This window comes from Carcharodon carcharias, chromosome 22, assembly GCF_017639515.1.
Source record: "Carcharodon carcharias isolate sCarCar2 chromosome 22, sCarCar2.pri, whole genome shotgun sequence".
Classification (NCBI taxonomy): Eukaryota; Metazoa; Chordata; class Chondrichthyes; order Lamniformes; family Lamnidae; genus Carcharodon; species Carcharodon carcharias.
Window position 1 is genome coordinate 58,979,162 of NC_054488.1, and position 12,918 is coordinate 58,992,079.

At 42.5% G+C, this 12,918-nt stretch overlaps 1 long non-coding RNA gene across 1 annotated transcript; it reads right to left on the reverse strand.

Annotated features, from left to right (window-relative positions):
• Positions 1 to 1,556: 1,556 nt before the first annotated feature.
• On the reverse strand, positions 1,557 to 3,214 carry LOC121293859. Its single transcript, XR_005946614.1, has 3 exons — positions 3,055 to 3,214; positions 2,376 to 2,442; positions 1,557 to 1,848 (listed from the first exon to the last, which is right to left on the reverse strand). It is a non-coding gene; the product is annotated as an uncharacterized LOC121293859 (long non-coding RNA).
• Positions 3,215 to 12,918: the final 9,704 nt, after the last annotated feature.

Here is a 12,918-nt window from a genome sequence, read left to right on the forward strand (position 1 = left end):
CTCTGGTCTATATTGTTACCGTTCAGCCCACACATTTCCATCACCTTAGAAGAATTTTCCCTAAGTTCTTAACCATTTCTCTTTGAAGGCTACTATTGTATCTGTATCCACCACCAAATCAGCTGGTGCATTCCAAATCTTATTCATTGCATAAAAATCTCTCCTGCCAGTGTTGGTTCTTTTGCCAATAATCTTAAATCTGCACCACCTAATTACTGACTCCGCCATTTAATGAATTTTCTCAACTGTGAACTGTTCATGGCAAAGCTTTTGGTCATCTGACCTAATATCCCCTTGTGGCTGTCATACTTCATTTCATAATGCTTCTGGGGAGGTTCCATTCTATTAGTGTTACATAAATGTAAGTCATCCATCCTGCTTACCAAGTGTACCATCTCATACCTTTTTGCACTGAATTTGATTTGCTATGTCTGCACATTCCACCAACCTGTTCTATGTCAAGAATTATCTGAAGTTTACTGTACTTGTAAGTTTTGTCAACTGAAAATTTCAAAACTCTGCCTTGTACCCAAGTCTATATCATTAAATCAGTAGCACAAACAGGCCATTTGGTCCAACCCGTCTATGCTTGTGCTTATGTTCCACCTAATAACCTGTCATGACCATCTATTCCCTTCTCTCTACGCTTGTCTAGTTTTCCCCTTAAATCCATCTATCCTTTTCACATTCTCACTACTCTTGGGTAAAGTTTTTTTTGAATTCCCTATTGGATTTCTTGACTACTTCCTATTGATGGCCTTGAGTTGTACTCTTCCCAAGAGGAAACATTCTCTGTAGCCATCCTACCAAAACCTTTCGAGATAAATCAACAGCCCTCGTTAAATTTTAACAGCATGTGGGTGTTGCAGCTGGGCCAACATTTAGTGCCCATCCCTTATCACCTTTGAACCACTGCAGCCCATATGGTGTTTGCACTTACGTTCCTAAGTCAGGGTGGTGTGACCAGGAAGACTTGCAGCTGGCAATGTTCCTATGCATCTACTGTCCTTGGAGGTATTGGGTGCAGTGCATCTTGTAGATGGTACAGATTGCTGTCCACTGGAAGATGTGAATGTTTAAGGTGGTGGATGGGCTACCAATCATATGGAATAGTGAATGGGGATTGAAGGAAGGGTTGATATTAAACAGGAGTAAGAATATTGAACAAGTGTTAAAACACAAATCTGGAAAAGGAAATAGAACCAATGGTCAATGCACAGTTATGCATTTCTGTACCAAATTTAATAGTTCAGGGCTGAGATCCCTATTCTCAGTCTTACACCTATGCATGTAGAGATTCCTAGTAAAGCAGTGTTCAATGTAATCAGAATTCCTCAAGTAAATTGATCAGGTCTGCAAATATTCACTGATCTCATGGTAAATATCAAACCTGTGTCCAATTCTTCAAAATTGAAAGGAGGAACCAATTTCACAAACACCCACTGGCTTTATTGGGAAATGAGTTTGTGGCAGTTGAGTTCATGTTAGTTCTGAAGGGAGTCAAACTATTTTAAAAAGTCACCATTATTCACAGGAGACAAAAATTGTAGAAGACATAGTAACAGGTCAGTTTTATTTCTAAATTAAAACAGCTGAAGTAACATGATTGGCAATTGTACCTCACTTGTTATAAATCACAGATCCAGTATTTAATAAATACTAAGTTTTTAAAAGATATAGACAAAGCTAGAAAAACAATTTACATTATAAAACCTGGCACTTAAATTTTATAGAAATTGATAGTTGTATTTGAGATGCTGTGTTTCTGGAAGATAGTGTTCGGATTTCAGCACCAAGTACACTAATTGAGTCATTGCAGCTGCAATTCCAGTCGTCTTTTTTTGAATCCTTAACAGGAGTAAGAAAGGTGGTACAAAGTGAGTGTTATGATTAACCTGGGTGAGCAGTTAACACTTATCCAATCCAGGACTTAATATGTTTAGCAGTTTAGGATGCAAAGAGCAGAGTATTCTGGATAATTAATTGTATAATGAACTATATGCAAATTAGCTGTATTGGTCTACACAGCACACAAATGAGCCTGATTACTTAAATTATGCTTACTACAGGCGTCAATTTCAAGCTTTTATTAGATTACCACTAGGTATATAATTACGGTATGGAAACAGGCCTTTTGTCCCAGGCCATGTTGGGTTTTAGCCCTCCTTACCAGAAGTAGTTCCAGTGTTTTCCCCTTTTCAACCACTATTAGAAATTGATATGGTCTCTACCAGTCTCAAATCGCCTTTTTAAAAAAAAATCCTTCTGCTCAATGCATCTAACTACCCCACCCCGCCAAACCACCACTGGGAAACATTCAATTTCCACATTTGTCCCATCCCTTCATTTACACGCAACTGAATGTGTTAATTCACCTTTCATGGAGATTTCACTTCCTGCCGTTTCCCGCCCGTTAGATCTGCAGATCTTTAAATTCACGATCTAGAAGGAAAAGATGAAAAAAAATTGAGTAGGCGGGGGGGAGAGAGAAAATCGCTCGAAAAGTGAAACGAGCACTAGAGCAAATTGTATTGACTGGAGTCAGTTTCAAGCCGTCTTCATCGACATCAGAAGTCTAACACGTATAAAGAATCATCATATCCAGTCAAACACAATCTCGCAATGAACGGCAACAACTTGGGGAAATCAAGCGCCCGATATAAATCCCACCCACCCCCAAAAGCACGGACTGTTTTACAATTACATTTTAAAATAACCCGTTACCAACTCCTCATTCACCTCACCCTCAAACCCTCATCTTGGGGCACAGGCTCCACGTGGTGTCTGGCCGGGAGACATGGTCACCTCCGGCAAAGCAGCACCCCCGCCTCCCCTCTCTCTCCGCGGATGCTGCTAGACCTGCTGAGTTTTTCCAGCATTTTCCGTTTTTGCCCCCCCCCCTCGTCGTTCAAACCGTGCGCCAGGAATCTGGAGGCTTTGGCCTGGAGCTCCTACCCTGCAAGCCGAAAATAGATACTTTAATATCATAAGCTTCAAGCGTTTAAATAACGATATAAAGTATTTTCCCGAAGGATAATCGTTTTTATTACATACCGAATGACACCATTGCGTAAAACAAGGCATCTGTAAACCGATGCAGGCAGATTACGCTAACCGACTCCACCAAGCGCAATCTCCAACCACCTCGCCTCCACCGTTGAGAGAAATAGAGCACTTTCACCATGACGCACTTCCTGTACCAGCCAATGGATCCGGTTCTACTCATCCTTCCAAGTACAATGGCTGATGGGACAGGGCTGGGAGATTAATAGCACAAACTCAAATAGCCTTATCTTCACTGGAAGCGTTTCTTCTTTGTTCCAGCCAAAGTTCAGGATGAAAACTGGGCTTTGTGAAATTAACTTGCATAAAATAATTTAATTTCACGCATCAAAAATAGATGAGATGGGAGGTACGTAGTGTATGTTGCAATATGGGTTTAGGTACCCACCCTGTATTTAAAATCTCTCAGCCTAGTGAGCAAAGGACGAAATATAGGAGCATTTTAAATTGTTGCTATTAATATATTAGCTACAGTTCAATTTTGGTGACTTTTGAATCACTGGTATCAAACAGTTCAATAGAGTAGAACTTTCCTTTCCAGACAGGCTGCTGAATAGCATAATATACATAAAACCCATAATCCCCACTTGCATTCATATAGCACCTTTTAAAGTGGGCAGTACCAATGCTGATGGACAAGTAATCTACTGGTCCAGACCAATGCTTTGAAGACTTTAGTTCAAATTCCACTATGGCAGCTGGGGGAATTTAAATCCAATTAATCAATACATCTGGAATAACAATCTAGTCTCGTTACTAGCAATCATGAAACTGTGAGATTTTTGTTAAAAACCCATCTGGTTCACTAATGTCCTTCAGGGGAGGGCACTACCATGTCTGGCCAACATGTGACTCCAAACCTACAGCAACCTGGTTGACTTTTAACTGCCCTCTGAAATGGCCCAAGCAAGCCATTCAATTGTAGGTGGTTCACCACTACCCTCTTAAAGGTAATTAGGGATGGGCAATAAATGCTGGCCCTGCCAGCGATACCCAGATACAAGAACAAATTTTAAAAAGGTAGAAATTTTTTCAGAACAGTAGAGGCTGATGGGAGATTTAATTGAGATATATAAAATGACGAGGTGGCTAAATAAGGTGGTTAGAATGCACCTATTTCCTCAGCAGAGAGATCAATAACTGGGGCCACAAATTTAAAGTAACTAGCAGAAGGATTAGAGGGAAGTTGGGGATAATTCTTTTCACTCAGAGGGTGGTGAGGATCCGGAATTAGCTGCCTGACAGGATGGTGGAGGCAGAAATCATCACCACAAGTGCTGTAACCTACAGGACCTCCTACAAAGAGCTGGAAAGTGGAATTAGGCTGAATAGCTCTTTTTGGGCCAGAACACGGTGGGTCAAATAGCCTCTTTCCATGCCATAAATTTTCTATGTTTCGATGTATTCTCACTCCCATCCCAAAAAAGGAAAAATCATCCTTCTTGGGGATTTTAATGCAAGTGTTGGCCATGATTCTAATTTTTGGAGCTGAACCATTGGAAAAAATGGGGTGGGAAAAGCCACTGCAAATGGCATCCTCCTGTTGATAAAGTGTGCTCGGGCATTGCCTCATTATAACAAACACCCTCTTCCACCAGAAGGACAAATACAAAACCACATGGAGGCATCCTAGATCAAAGCACTGGCACCACCTGGGTTATGTCATTGTTAGGGTCAAAGATCTAAATGATGTCCATAGCACTCGATCCATGCGGGGGTCTGATACCTGCTGGACGGATCAATCGGTGATGAACATCCACCTAGCACCAAGACATTGCGAGGCCCAGAAGTCCAAGAGAAAGAAGATCAATGTCTCAGCTGTAAAACAGCTGAATCGAAGAGTGTAATCCTAGTGTAACTCACAACCAATCTGGAAAATCTTCACACATCCGACTCAATTCCAGAACAGTGGGATCAAATAAAGTTAGCTATATAGGATCCTGTGCCCAGATCATTGCAATCAAGCATTGATGTCACCAGGTAGGTTGAGAGTCAGTTAGCTCAGTTGGCTGTACGGCCGGTTTGTGATGCAGAATGACACCAACGGATTCAAAATACAGGTTGAGGTCATCCTTCTCAACCTCGCCCCTCACCTGAGGTGTAGTGACCCTATGGTTAAACTCACCACCAATCGTCTCTCTCTAATGAGGGAGCAGCCTATAGGTCCTCTGGGACTATGGCAACTTTCATTCTTTTCACTAGGTCTGGTTCAATGGAAGTGGTGCTGAAATATGTGCTTTCCTAAAACAAAAACAAGCAGCTTTCATTGCCTGGCAGAACATCGCAAGGTTGCAAGTCAAAAGGCAGCATTTCAACAGCTCAAGGCTGACACCCAAAGATAAATCCAGAAGATAAAGGTCTTCTAGTGGGAAAAGAAAGCCCGAGGGACCCAACAACGCACTGACCATCATGACATGCAAAGCTGTTTTGAAGGCACCAGGGCCATCCATAGACTAAGGTCAAAGGGACAAAATCCCCATCGCACACAGGATAGTGTTTCTCTTCCTAAGGATGACAATGCCACCGATCAATACTGGAAAGAACATTTTCAACAACTCCTCAACCATGAATCCACAGTGACAGCTGATACTTTCCAGCCTATCCCCCAGTATCCTGTGGTAGAATCCATGGGCTTTTTTTATCACCAGTGATGGGAGAGCTGCAACAAGCAATCAAATAAATGAAAAACAACAAAGCTTGATGCCCTGATGGTTTTCCAGCTGAGTTCTTCAAAGCTGTTGGGCTCACATCAAGATTCCATATAATCATCCTATGGATTTGGGAGGGAAAAGAACTCTCCCATTCCAACTTCAGGAACATGACAATTGTAACTATCTTCAAGAAGGGAGATAAATCATGCTGTAGAGATTATAGAGGTATTTCCTAATTGTCCACACCAGGGAAAATCCTGACTCACATTCTCCTGAATTGTTTACTTCCTATAGCTGAGGAAATCCTCCCAGAGATACAGTGTGGCTTTCGACCTTCCAGAAGAAGAAAAATCTGAGGAAAAATTTGAGAACAACACTGTGAACTCTTCATTGCATGCATCAACCTGACCAAAGCATTTGACTCAGTAAATCACGAGGCTCTGTGGATTGCACTCCAAAGATTTGGGTGTCCAAGAAACTTCATCACAATTCTGCGATTACTTCTTCATAATATGACTGCAACTGTCTTGAGTGGGAGATCGGAAACAGATGCCTTCAAAATCCAGACCAGGGTCAAGCAAGGCTGTGTGATAGCTCCAATACTATTTGCAATCTACCTCATAGTGGGTATTCACCTCTTCAAAGATCAACAGCTCTCTGTTGTCAGTATTAAATACCGCCTAGATGGAAAACTCTAATCTCAGTTGCCTCTGTGCCAAACCTAAACTGACCTACATAGACATACATGATCTACAGTTTGTGGATGACTGCAGTGTCATTGTCCACTCTGCCCCAGATTTGTAAGACTCTCTCCTGATGTCTTCACTTCTGCGCATAACAAACTCGGCCTGTCCTTGAATGTTGTCAAAACAAACCTCATGTATCAACCCACACCCAGTCAGCCAAATACTCTATATACCATGTATGTTGAAGGAAGGAGAGATGCTGTAGCAAAAATCAGATAGATAAGAGAACTGAGAAAAGGCAGTTGCATTAAGCTCGACAGTAGAGGAGAGGCATTAGAAGAGGACCATGTCAAAGCCTGCAGAAACAACCAGGGCTAAGGTGAAAGAAGGTGCAAATTATGAGTGATCAAAGCTACTTTAGTGCTGTGGTCACATTAGAAATTTGATTGAAAAGATTAAAACATGGGAATGCTCTTCAAACATCTATCTTGCATTCCTGGACAATAGAAAGATTTTTCATCTGATGAGCAATTTCTTTCTCACCTCTGGCCTTTAATCCCTCTCTCTCTTTCCATCTCTTTCTCCTGTAATACTCTACTATCCATATTCATGAGCTTGTTTGTTCCTTTCAATACTATTGATGTCCATCCCACCCTCATGCTAAAAGGAAAAATCAAGAATGAAGATGTGAAAAGTGCTAATAATTTTCCACAATAGAGGAACTAATATATAAAATATATATATAACATATATAAAAAGCATCTGATAAAGATGCCTCCTGGTAGGCTCCTGCTGGAGCTGTACCAGGCACAGCCTACTGGGCAGAGACCTCGAGGCCGACGCAGGACTTGCTGGAAGGATTACATCTGTCGGCTTGCCTAGGAATGCCTGGGAATTCCCCAGGAGGAGCTGGAATCTGTGGCTGAGCAAAGGGAAGTCTGGTCAGCCCTGCTCAGCTTACTGCCACCACGACCCTCGACTCTCAACAGAAGTGGTGTGAAAATGAATGGATGGATGGAAGAAATAACAAAATGAAATTGCAGAGATTTATTTCACAATAGAAACAAGCATTAATCAGGCATTTTCTTAAATCCTGTCTTTCTCTTTGAAATTACTTGCCGAATTATTCTTCTTTGTCCTCATTTGAAGCTTATTTTATTTGCACCTGTCACTAAGGAGACACGATGTTTCATAACTTGATTGTACAGATGGGGCACTCTTACTTTAATTATCTAGAATAAGCTGGTTTATGGTATAATTTGACGCCTCAATAGTAAAACTGTGATCCCTGCCAGTTATACATTATTCTGCTACATACATGGAAAAGACCATTTAGATCAGTTTTTAAAAGTGTTCCTACATGAAGAACTGCTCAGTTTCAGTCTGTAAAGCAGAACTGTTTTTGAAACTGGAAGTGACAGAAACTGTGAAACTGATTCCATCTGTTTACAGATGCTATATTTGAAGCTACTTCAAAACTGTTCTCAAGGATCAGATGGAAAACCTTATTTTGATTTTCTTATCGCCATAAATTGGAAATTGTTCAATTGCATTACATGTAACACACAAACATTCTGACCAGATGCAAGTAAGCGATGGTTAATAGATCGCTTACTGATTACCACAATTTTCTTAACTAATAAAAATTGAATTGCAAAAAATATCATATTGCAAAATCAAGATATTTCAAGATAGAATCAACATAAAATAAATTGATTAACCACATTCTAGGCCAGCTGCCACAGTTTTAAGTGTTGTAAGAAAGCCTGAATTGTTACCTCCTTGACTTTAACCTTCAAAATTGAACTTTTGATCCTGGCTTAGATTGTCTTGTTTATTTAAATAATAATCATTTCCTGTAGCAGAATGAACTGGTTTATGCCTTTGTGATAACACTGAACCAATTAACTAAGAAAAATTATCAGAAGTAAATAAAAAAACTACAGATGCTGGAAATCAAAGGAAAAACAAAATGCTGGAAATACTCAGCAGGTTAGGCAGCATCTGTGGAGAGAAAGATGAGTTAAGATCCCAAATGTGGACTCTCCATTACAACAGAACAAACAAACATTGTACATTCAAAAAACTTTTCTAGCCCACTAGATAAACTTGTATATTTTATCCTGGAGAAATCTGTTTTCTATTAATGGGAATTTCTGCACATTCTTCCAGTTTTTAATGTATCTATGATTAAGTTTTGTTTGAGAAATGACACAAAGTCCCTGAGAGCTGCTGTTTGTGTGGTTAAAAAGAAAGAGCAAGAAATCAAAATGAGTTTGTTTGAAATCAATTGATCTCAATAAAAGCACATGCTGGAGGCCTAAAGAAGGCTGAATTGACCAAGGAGTGACTAGAACCTCTGCTTATCAATTTGACAGACAATTGTTGTAAATCAGAAACCATACCCCAGAAATTGAATTCTACTGTCCTGTGGTTGCAGACACGATGGACCGAATGGCTTCCTTCTGTGCTGTAAAAATTCCGTGATGTTCTCAACTATATATATGGAAGTACAGAGAAGTTACAGTACAGAAGCAGGCCATTTGGCTTAAACAGTCTGTCTCAACATTTGTCCTTGATGTGAACAAATTGATTTAATCACATTTACCCACCCTGGGTGGAATTTAATAACATCCCCCCCCCCCCACTCCCCAAGTAGCGTGCTTGGTGGTGGGCGGGAGGTGTGGGGTGAGGACTGCCCCCGCCTTCCTGTGTCCACCTGATTAAGTCCATGACAGGAAGGCTTGTGGACGGCCTTCCTGCCCAGACAAGTATTGAGGCCTTTAAGTGAAGAGTTAATGCCCACTTAAGGGCCTTATCCCACCACCACTGGTATTCAACTAGCGGCTGGCAGGGGAATCACCATGTGGGGAGCCCATAAAAAAGCAAACTCATTTCTCAGTCAAAGGCACTCAGTGCCTGATTGAGGGACCTGGCATCAGGTAGTGGGGAGGTCACTGAGAACCAACCTCCTCCCCCTTCTTCTGGCCCCCCCTCCAAGCAATCCAGCCAGCAATCCCCTCCCTGCCACCCCCTTCCTGCACTCATTCAACAGTGGCCCGGGTCCCTCTGTCATCCAAGGCATCTTTCCATCAGTTGCCATTGCCCCCAGTGGCACTGCCTGCAATGGAGAGCTGCTGGCCTCTGATTGGCTGGCAGCTTTAGGGAGACGAGATTGCTGCCCTTGGGGCCTTTAGTCCAGGAGAAGGCCTCCTGCAACAAAGACAACATGGGGCTCTTGCTGGCTCTCTAGGCCTAATTGCCTGGATTAAATTCCATCACCTTATTTCAATATCCCTTTAACATCATCTAAGCTGAAGTTGCTTTTTGGGGAAAGTGCTTGATAATACCCAAAACTTAGGAATGAGAGTACACATGAATGTGGTGAGGAAATCACATTCTTACAGCACCAGAAATACTCATCCAACACTGATTATGTTTAGATGGCTCATTTCATTTGAATTTCCACTATCACTTCTATCTTGCTGCCTGCTACCACTGCCTATTTGCCTGCAGCTCCTGCCACCTACTTATTGGTTACCTGGTGACTGCCACCTGCCTCCAGCTACCAGCTGCCTGTCCACTTCTACCTGTTACATTTCCACTGCTACTAATCCATTGCACCTCTCCACTACTACCTGTTTGTTGTATCTACCCACAGCTATCTTCCTGTTCCTGCCTAGTGCTTCCTGTTACCTGCTCATTGTTACCTGTTACCCATCCCCTGCTATCTGCCTATTGTTACCCTGTTACCTGCCCACTGCTACCTGTCACCCTACCCACTGCTACATGTCACCTACCCACTGCTATCTGCCTATTGCTACCTGCTCCTACTCCCTGCTACCTGTTACCTGCCCATTGCTACCTGCTCACTCCCACGTTTCTGCCCACTGCTAAATGCCCACTGTCACCTGCTCACTACGACATGTTAACTTGTCTAAGGTGGTGTGGGGCACAAGTGGGAGGAGTCTTGTGGTAGTAGGGGATAGTATAGTCAGGGGGATAGATACAGTTCTCTGCAGCTGAGAGTCCAGGTGGCTGTATTGCCTGCTCAATGCCAGGGTTTGGCACAGCTGCTCGAGCTGGAGAGGAATCTGCAGTGGGAGGGAGACGATCCAGTGTCGTGGTCCATGTGGGTACCAACAACATAGATAGGACTAGGAAAGAGGTTTTGCTTAGGGATTATGAGCAGCAAGGGGCTAAATTAAAAAGTAGAATCTCAAAGGTAGAATCTCTGGATTATTATCTGACCCACAAGCAAATTGGCGTAGGGTAAATAACATTAGAGAGATGAACGCGTGGCTCAAAGACTGGTGTGGGAGAAATGTGTTTCGATTCATGGGGCATTGGCACCAGTACTGGGGAAAGTGGGAGTTGCACTGTTGGGATGGTCTTCACCTGAACCCTGTTGGGACCAATATCCTGGCAAGTCACATAACTAGGGTTGTAGAAATTGCTTTAAACTAAATGGTGGGAGTAAGAGATCATGTGAAAGGAGATGTGGTAAACCATAGGGAAACAGAGAGGTAAAATAGAGCAGGATAGTAATTTGGATAATGATAACCAGAGTGTGGTAGGAAGGGACAGAGTGTACAAATCAGGGGTGTAATGCCAAATTTTTGAGGGTGCTGGAGCTCTAAGAAAGTGTGTTGGCTGTATAATTTCTAAATCTAATATTATGTTGTTTTACAATGTATTAACCATTTGAGCTCCCAAAAGTCATTAAAACTATGTTTTTTAAGTGAAAATTTATGGTGCTACCACTACCACCAACTCTTTCTCATCCCTCTGTCCAACAATCTCCCCCATCCCCAAAATCCCCACACTCCCAAATGCCCCTACCCATTCCCTAGACCCCACCTCATCCCCCCAACCTCTCCCTCCATCCCAGCTCCCTCCAACATCCTCATCACCCCTCCCCTCAACATCCATAAGACCCCCACTCCCCTCTCCACAACACCACTACCCATCCCCCCTCCCCATTTCCAATCGCCCAACATCCGCCCTCCCCACTCCCCCAATTCCCGAACCTCCCAACCTCCTCAGCAGCAGCACAGCAACAAGTGAAAATGACCCCACAGAGCAGCTTCAACACATCAGAGTTCCCAGCCTGAATGTTCTGATTTTTTTAAAGCTGGCTTGTCTGGTCCTAAGCTTATGGTGGATGACAAGAACTCTGTTTAAAACAGGCTTGTCCAACCTTTTCACTGTTGGGGGGGGGCCACATTTCTATTTTTTCTCACTCAAGGGGCCAATGAGCAAATTTCGGAAAGACAAGGTTAGGCACAACATTAAACTAAATTTCAAATAAAATTGAGATATTAAGAAAAGAAACAATTGCTGAGCAAAAATAAAGCAATGTCATAGCAATAATGTTAAGTTAAAAAAGAATAATTAATAAAAATAACCAGACTGTGAGAGGTTCGGTGTGTGTGTGTGTGTGTGTGTGTGCGTGTGTATGGAAGGCTCACTCCCAGTCGTATGGTGCTCACTCACTCACCCTCGCCCGCTGTTAATGGATGTGTTTATGTGCTGGTGTGCGGTGATGATGGTAAATGAGAAACCTGAGACTAGGAGTAACACTGGCAGACATGCAATCATTCTTTCACACTCTCTTACTCCCACACACACACACTCAATCACTCTCTCACTCATACACGCACACTCAGTCCCTCTCTCACTCACACATACACTCACATGCACTCACTCTCTCACTCACGTACACTTGCTTTCTCACTCCCACATATGCACACTCTCTCACTCACATGCACACACACACGTACGCACTCACTCTCACTCACACACACTCACTCCCACACACACGCACACTCATACTCTCACACACACACACACACACACACACACACACACACTCATTCTCTCACTTCCATATACGCAAACACACTTACTCGTTCACTCCCCCACACATACACACACACTCACTCCTACACACACCCCCTCTGCCACAGACAGTAGTCAGCCTCTTCCCTTGTTCCCGCACACCACTACACTCCCCCCCCAAATCTGGAGCTTCACAGTGTCTCATTCTGGACAGGAAGATATGAAATGGTGGTGGGGTAGCTCTGTTAATTAAGGGGGACATTAGTACAGTAGGGAGAGATGACCTTAGTGCAAAAGAGCAAGATGTTGAATTATTTTGGGTAGGAAAGGTAACAGGTCACTTGTGGGAGTAGTTTATAGGCCCACTAACAGCAGTTATACTGTAGGACAGATTATACAGGAAGAAATAAAGGGCTGTGTAAGAAAGTACTGCAATAATGATGGATGACTTTAATCTACATGTAGATTGGAAGAATCAAATTGGCAAAGATAGTCTGGAAAATTAGTTCATAGAGTGTATGTGGGACAACTTCTTAGAGCAATAGGTTCTAGAGCCAACCAGGGAGTGGGCTATTCTGGACCAGGTAATGAGCAATGAGACATGATTAATCAATAACCTCATGGTAATGGAGGCTATAGGTGACAACGGTCAACAATGATAGAATTTCATGTTCAGG